This window comes from Notothenia rossii (assembly GCF_949606895.1).
Source record: "Notothenia rossii genome assembly, chromosome: 11".
NCBI classification, from domain to species: Eukaryota; Metazoa; Chordata; class Actinopteri; order Perciformes; family Nototheniidae; genus Notothenia; species Notothenia rossii.
The window spans coordinates 36,902,352-36,911,058 of NC_136910.1; positions in this window are offsets into that span (position 1 = coordinate 36,902,352).

Here is an 8,707-nt window from a genome sequence, read left to right on the forward strand (position 1 = left end):
GGTTTTTAAGGGTGTAAACCGCAAACATTATCATGAAATAATATGATATTGGTTCTTTGTAAACAATAAGACATTACATTGCATTTCATTCGGCTGACGCTTTTATCCAAAGCAACTTAAATTAAGTGCAAAAACCATAAAGATTCAAACTCAGAAAAACAAAGGAAGTGCAGATATATTCACTTCAAGCCAGTCGTACCATTGTAACTGCTGGTGAATAAGTTAAAAGTCCAAAATTAACTTTTTAAAGTGCTCTTCCTGTTTTGTCAAGAACTTCATTGCCAAGGAAAAATCGAAACAGATGGGTTTCGTGCTGATTTTACAAAGTGTGCCACTATACGAGTTTTATTTGATTCATTTATCAAAAGCCCATTTACCTGTGCCACTTAGGTATGATTTGACGTTTTGTGTGTCTCTTAAATAGATTTTATTTGTAATTATTGTCAAATCAAAGTGCTACACTTCTTATGTTTTAACACTGTTTAAATGCTTAGAAAGGTGTGTCATTTGTCAGTGTCATGGGAATTTCAAAATAAAGGTGTTCTTAAATATGATCATTGACACAAATAGCTCTTGGGGTTTGGTTTAACAGCAACCCATGTTCCAGTGAGCCTCACTTAGCATAACAAGCTAAATAAGCTAGCAGGGGCAGCAACAGCCAGGCTACACAAACATTAGCCCCCAGCACAATCGGGACAAGAAGACGGGGGGTCATCTCGTGTAATGAGAGAAAACATTCTTTTAATAGTGCCCTATATGGACGGTTTACATACTAATCCCATGTATGCCTGTTTGTGTGTGTGTGTGTGTGTGTGTGTGTGTGTGTGTGTGTGTGTGTGTGTGTGTGTGTGTGTGTGTGTGTGTGTGTGTGTGTGTGTGTGCGCGCGCGCGCGCACACATCTCTCGTGTGGACTAAAAAAAAAAGAGCAATTCAGCGAAAATGCAGCAGCCTTAATGACAGATTAGCGACCACCAAAGCCCTTTGTACAGTCTGCCGGCTTTGTTGTCAAATCCACTGTCCAATGTGAAGTGGATAATAATCTACACTCCCTCTCCTTTAATCTCTTCCTCACACACACATCGGCGCATTTCATAATTTAAAATATAAATAAAACAACAAAACATGTGTAAACGCCTCAAGGTTTTCATTTGAGAATCTAGCTGTAGGACTTCCTAGCATTTTTCCAAAGCAAAGCAGCTGCAGAGGAAGTGTGTTTGCAGCTATCTCTGCTCTGTGATTGGCTGGCTGGGTACCGGGCAGAATTGAGAGCGAGTAGAGTAAGAGCAGAGGAGGGGAAACATGGGTTTTCTACTGTGATATGTTGTTAAGAGACAGAGGGAAGGAAACTTATGTCAGGAGTCCAGAAACCTGCAGGAGAATATTTCTGACTCACAGACTGAGGAGGAGAACACTTGGCAATGCTACATTACAAAGACTGTCAAACATTTTGTATTAACTTGTAGCATACACACTAAACCGACAGAAAGCACGCAAGTATATTTCCTGTGAAAATGGACTTGGTTATGCATCCAGTGTACCTCGCCAAAAGCAATATTCTGCATGTTGTGAGCAAATCATCTTCAAACGACGCATATTTGAATCTGCTATTGTGTTTTTCTCTCAGCATATCATATTAGCACATCAGTGTCAATAGAAATGGTGGGAGATTGTGAAAGTATGCATCGATGAATAATAATGCCCCTTGTCAACTTCATGGCACTGTATCAAATTGCATTGTAATTTACAGCCTATTGTAGTACCCTTTGAAGTAATGACAATGAAGGACTGTGTCGTGTGAAATCTGCTCATAACTTCTTTATCACACAGGTTGACACACTGTTGATGTCAGCCTCTGTAAATAACAGCTGGTCGTCTACTCTATTGGTTCCCTTCCCCCAACATCGTATATATTGGTGGCAAACGTCCTTCTTTGTCCTTGATAATCCTCCATTGCTCTGCCTCCATTTTTACTCCTATCCTGTCTTTCTCCCATTCAGTGTTTACCTGAGGTTGGTGGGTTAGGGTTTATGTTCGGAGGATCTTTCCATACTCTATGGTAGGCCTACATATCTTCTTCTTTCACCGTTCTGTTTATCTTTCTTGTTTATCTTCCTTCTCCTCTCTTTGCCTTGGTATCCATCCTTTTCTTCAAGGCTCCTTTCAAGGTGTTCTATATATTTCAGATGGCTTACAAACTTCCAGTGACTCCTACACACACAAATAGTACTGTGTAAAGCCCTGTAGTAAAATAAATGATTGAAAAGGTCAAGGCATGAAGAACAACCTTTGTAGAGAGCTTGTCAGAATGACTGGAGATGTTGCAGAGAGACTATTTAGCTTTAGTTGTTAGCATTACAGGACGAAATGCTCGTTTGAGAGTGTGTACAACCAAAAAGACACAGGTTATTATTAAAAGGGTTCATTTGCAACCTTTTAGGTTAGGTCCAATGAGGGTTGATGGTAAATGAGGTCCATGGAGCTATACAGTATATCCCTCAGTGTGTGCTACATTGACTAAATCAAGTTAAATGCTTCAATGGACTGAATATACCATCAACCCTTATTGGACATCTACGTAAAAGATGGCTTTAAATGTAGTCCAAGTTAAGGGAATTCAAATATGTGAATCAGGGCAGGTAAATTGACAGGATTGCATCATTTATTAAGCACAAGCAACTCTGCACTTCATTTAATGACTGTTTCCACCTAAATTGATTAATTTGTCCCTTTTTATCTACGTATATGCTGGTGTGTTTTTATTAGGTGATATAGTGATAGAGAGGGAGGTGATATACATCAAAGTACACTGTCTAGACTCAAAACAAGGTGGTTACAATGAGCAGCGAGTAGCAGCACAGCATGGAAGCTTAGAGCAGAGGAACCAGAAGCATCAAAAAGTCTCTTTCTGTTGCCTTTTCTTTTTTGATACCCCAACTTTCAGCCGAGTGTAGAAACTTAAAAATGTTAAAGTTGTCTGCCATTTATCCTAGTAAAAAATGCACTGTATGTTTTTTTTTTTTCCTCAGGTGCATCAATTAGTGTTGCTGAGATACCTGTTACGGTAACAGTCTGACATCTAGCTGCGCTGAGTCCTGCTAGGGTTCAATGGAAACTCAGTTAGGAGTAAGTACAGCGGCGGCAGAGCATAGTAATGGATTCTGAGTGTGTCTGAGCTGCACCCAAAGCGCTTTGTCTCTGCATCCTGTAGAAAGAGTTCATCTGATAGCTTGTCTGGGATCTGATATAGTCTGAAATCACGGGCCCATATAGGCGTCAGAGCACTTAGACTTGTAACACACTGGCTTTCTGGCTCACTCGCTATACCACAAGGGACTATATTTGTACTGATATCACAAGATAGGCTGAATTAAAGTACTTCAACTTCATATTACAGCACTTTGAAATGCTTCATCCTGCTAGAGTATGCTTCATCCTGCTTGAGTGTGCATTGTTTCACGACATGTACAACAACAGCACATTATGGGAAGTAGAGTTAATCTTCACATGGAAAATAATACCCTTGTTGTCATATGTTTCCACTCACGTTACTGTAATAAGCAACTTGCAAAATGACCCTAATGACCAAAGTCATGGTCATTAACTCCAGTTAAAGCTAGCATTAAGCAGCCTGATTAGTATTTTTCTTGCTCACAGTGCTCTTTGTGTTCCAGTGTTTACAAAGCATTTTGCTTTGCTGTTAGACCAGTGTATACAATAATCAATACACTTTGTTTGTACTACTTGTTAGTAATGCTCTCTACCAAATATGAATGTTGTGTTCTTTAGACTTAGAGCATAGTGATCTTTTAACATCAATTAGGTTGAGGTTTTAAATAAGTCCAGTTGGCCTCTTCCTGCACTGTATATTATTTAGTTAGGCATTTACATTTTAAAATTGTGCACAAAACCATAACAAATTAAACAAACAATAAACAAGTAGAACCAGGCACAGACATAGAGAGCGACACATTATTATACTCACAATTTCTGACTGCTTTTGTTTCTATGGGGGTATGATGAGCTTATGTAGGTAACATTAAGTGCCTTTCATAGAGAGTTGGGAAAAAGAAATTGAGTAGAGAGAGATAAAAATGTGTTGCTACGAAACACACTGAATGGTTCAAGTATGAAAATGACGTGAATCATTAGTGTCAATCTGCCACTCTTATGAATTACAATTACATCCTTGTTGTCTTGGAACCAAGCATTATTATTCCCCACAAAGTGTTATTTTATAAAAACTATATACATAAAACAAATGATTGACTAAAAATATAAATCACATACTGTTACACACATTTTAAATGTGTGTTCATGTCATAAACATTGAGCATAGACTATATTATTTTTGTCGACCCAGAAAGAGTTATGTCAGATTCAGAACAGGTTGATAAAAGAAAATCCAGATGGTTTGAAGGGACTTTGAAGATTGTGGAATTGCATTCCGATCAGCAGTAAGTATTATGTAAGACCTAATCTAGACATATCAAGGTATTTATCCGAAAAAGCTTAGCTCTGTGTTGGCCCAATACCACGAGAAGACACCATGTTTTTCCCTCAAACTTACCACCTATCTTTGTATAACAACAGTTTTATCTACGATGCAAGCCAAGTACTGGCATGAATACAGCCTCTAGGCAAACGAGAACATTTTGGCATCAGCTCTCGGATAAATTCAATAAAAAATAAGCAGATATGTTGCCTGTGGGATATGACTTTGGCAACCTGATGCTAAACCAGATGAGATGGTTTGACAAGTGGTTTGTAATAATGTACTTGAGATGAGGTTGCAATAGAGTTTTCAGCATATTTTGTATCCCTGTAGAGTCTCGAAAACTACTTCTCACATGTGCTTGGCTTGTGAATGGGGGTCGAATAATAGAACAAAAAGATTAATCCAGTCAGTAACACCAAGCACTCCGCGAGCACCTGGGCCCTGACTGGAACATCAAAGCAGGAAAACAAATCCCAGTAAACAACGAGACACGAACTGCGTGCACACACAATCGCCCAGTAATTGTTCAAGCTCAATTATGAAACACATGCACTGCGCAGACAGGCAACCGGACAAATAAGCCATTATTCATGCATGAAGATTCACATAATAAAGTGCCCATTATTCCCACTGCTTTGGCGCTAAGTCAGGGGAAAAGACCACAGGCTGTTTGATGAAACAACTACGTGTCTGTCACACAGCAGAGCACTCCGTCACGGGACCATTTAAACCAATCATTTGCGGTCCGTCTTTTCTCAGTGCTTTACGGAAATAATGAGGCCCCATCAGCCATAAGAGGAAGTTAAAGTACCTCGGACAGTCCTTTGTACCATTAGCCATCAGGCTGCACCATTCAATCTTATTTGTATTATTATTATCTCATGTGTACTATCTCTGTTTCTGTCTTTTTCTGTTGCTGCTACAACACCTGATTTTCCCTACGGGGATCAATTATGGTTAGTGCTGCGTACCTGGACTCACATTCAGGTTCAGTTCCGGACTCAAGTGCAGAGGTTCAGGTTCAGGTCCGGACTTATAAATCCGGACCTGAACCCATGGCTTGTGTCAAGTTGTGTGAGTAACTAAAGTGAACTTATTGTGAGCTAATTATCAATTGAAAATAAACTCATAATCAACTCATATTCAAACTCGTCAGGTTTATTGTGCTCCCTTCCAACTTGTGTCTACATTTCTCTACAAAGTACAAATGTAAAAAAAAAACTTTTTGACACTTAGTCTACAAATGACTTATGACAGCAACTACAGTGAACTACTACAAAGTTCAAACATTTATTTCATTTACAAAACTAAAGTAACCTAACAATCCCTGAGCTGACTGAGCCTAAATCCCTAAAACTTTGCTGAAAGGTAGAGTGTAGAGTAGACTATACGCATTACACTGTTACACACCTACTATACAGTATACACTCTAGTGACTGTACAGTAAGAGTGTACTGTACTGTCTGTACACCATGTCTTTTCTACAACTCTACATATGTACATTATACAGTACATACTACATACATAGTGGTGTACATACATACCATTTTTACATCGCTAGCTTCCCTTGACGTCACACAGATCTCGCGAGCAGTTGCGATATTTTGCGAGACTTTGTGACTTCAGTAATTGCCGCCATATCAGAAGCTGACACAATATTTTTCTTCTTTTCTAAGCGCACATTTCTCGATCTATGGAAGGTTTTAGATGGTTTAGAACAAAAAGGAGAATATACGCTAGTATAGTGCTAGTTTTTTTGCGAATCCAAGTACCGGTTCCCGACGTTCCGGTTTTAACTGAAATCTTTTACAAGTCCAGTACCGGTTCGGCGTACTGGTACGCAGCACTAATTATGGTCCATCTGATCTTATCTTAAATCTTACCCAAATGAATATTAGCTGATTCCTGTCTCTATTCGTATAATATTCAGAAATATAAAAAGGCAGTTGTGTATTGAGGTAGCCTATGAAATCGTATACCATCTGTCCATTGTCACTTGCTGCAGTGGAGAAAACAGTTGTGTGATGGGTAGCCGGAGAACATAGACAAGAAAACAAGTGTCTAGCCAACAGCGAGAGACAGAAAGAAGAGGAGGCAAAGGAAAAGAGACAAGGGGGATCCTGTCAGATGCTGCTGGTGCAGAACTGCAGAATGTGTGAGCTGAACCACTGACATGTGGCTACAGGGCCTTGGAGCCAAAACACCAATCAGGGAGGCTAGAAGAGCCAGTCAACAAGAGCACTCCTCATTCGCTACAGAGAAAGAAAGATCTCTGGAGAGTTTGTGAGTGAATGAAGTGAGCTGGAGACGCAGCAGCTAATGCGAGAAGCCCCACCACCATTCCCTTCGCCAATAGCCCCTGGAGGAACATTTCCACACATAACATTGAGACTCCCTGTATCAAAAAACCCTTTCTGCTCATCCATCCGTGCCCTCTGTGAGTCCTGATTGGCTCTCGTATCGGGCCACATAACAATGACAGCGAAAGAGAAACACAAAAATGTGCATTTAGACACATGTGCTGGTTGAGGGCGTCCGCTCTTTAGACTCTAACTGTGCCAGTGGTCTAATGCACACAAGACAAAAGAAAGAGAGATTATACTGGGAAGAGAGGAGAGAGGAACACTGCCCTGGGCATCAATAGGGAATACAAACTGAAGCTATGGTGTGACCGCTTTTGTGAGGAAAAAATAGTTAGAGCTATAGATGAAAGCACACATTAGCTAAAAGTGTAGAAGTACAAAGACCACCTTTCACTTACAGGAAGCTTTTAAAGGCAAGAAAATAACCACACACACACCCCTTCTCACTTGACACATGCAGACTGGAAAGGAGTTAGCATTAGCATTTGCTAATCTCAGCTCTTCTGGAGACTGTTGATGGGGATGCCTGACTCAGAGCACTGGCGGACACTCTGAATTGTGGGAAAGTTTGGCTGGTGAGTGAGATCAGGTGGTTGGGAGAACAACTGTTGGGAGAGCTAACGCAGCCATCGAGCCAGACTGTGACACACACACACGCACAGCTTGATTACAGTGTGAGCGAGTCCCTGCTAGGCTAGGAGGTAATTCAGTGTAACATCTGCTAGGATACTCACTGCGGGAGACGATACGCAGCGCTGAGGAGCTGCTTGGGGTTTGGATATGAGGTCATGTGCTGAGTGAAAGAGAACAGAACAGCTGGCTGCGAATACAACCACTGGACAGAGGAGATCACACTAGCAGCTGCAGGACAGTCAGCCAATTAGCTGTGAAGACTTTAATTTTGGTGGTGATTTTATGAAAGTATTTATTCTTGCCAAGCTCTGCAGGATGTGACACATGTGGTACATTCTTCTTACTACTTATTCTTCTACCAGATGAGCTATGAGGGAATTGGTCATTAGATCATATTACGTATGACTGTAACAGTACACATTAGAGTAAGGCAATACATCTAATTTCCTAATAATTCCTAATATAAGAACAGATATACCCTTATATTTTAAGTGACAATGACACTAAAGCGATGTTATATTATGAGTGTACCAGACTGTAATGATATTTGCCTTTACAAGCTTAGTCATTACATTCAATAGGCTAATGATGTTTCATCAACATTCTCATGTTTCATCAACATTCTCAATGTGTAAATACAAGTATCAATAGCTAACCCTACAATACTGTCACAATATTGATATTAAGGTATTTGGTCAAAAATAATGGGATATTTGATTTCTTCAAATTACTTAGCTCTAGTACATGTAATCGTATCGAAACATATAGTACAGGATGTTTGGTTAGCTATGCCATTGTTGTTACTGTATGGGACCTCATTTTAGAGCTTTTACTCCTGGATAGCAGGTTTTATCCAGAACGTTTTGGCAGTGCACCAATTAGCTGTATCATGCTAGTCGGTTTAGCCCTGTTAGCCAGATTGATTAAGCTCAATGGACAATATGGATACAATACACACATTAGTTTACAATGTCACTGGAATGTGTCAATAAGCAGAATGAGACACAATCAAAGGGAAGCTGAGTCCTTCTCCACACAGCATGCAAGCAGCCTCCTATACCGTGGATTCAGAGTGCCAGAGTAATAATTTATGCTTTGATGCTATCGTAATTATTTTCTATTTTGTTTCAGCATGTACATTTTAGTCAATTTTCTGCCTTGCCTAAATCAGAGCAAGCTTCATCACTGTTCAGTAATTGATCGACAGGTCTGAGT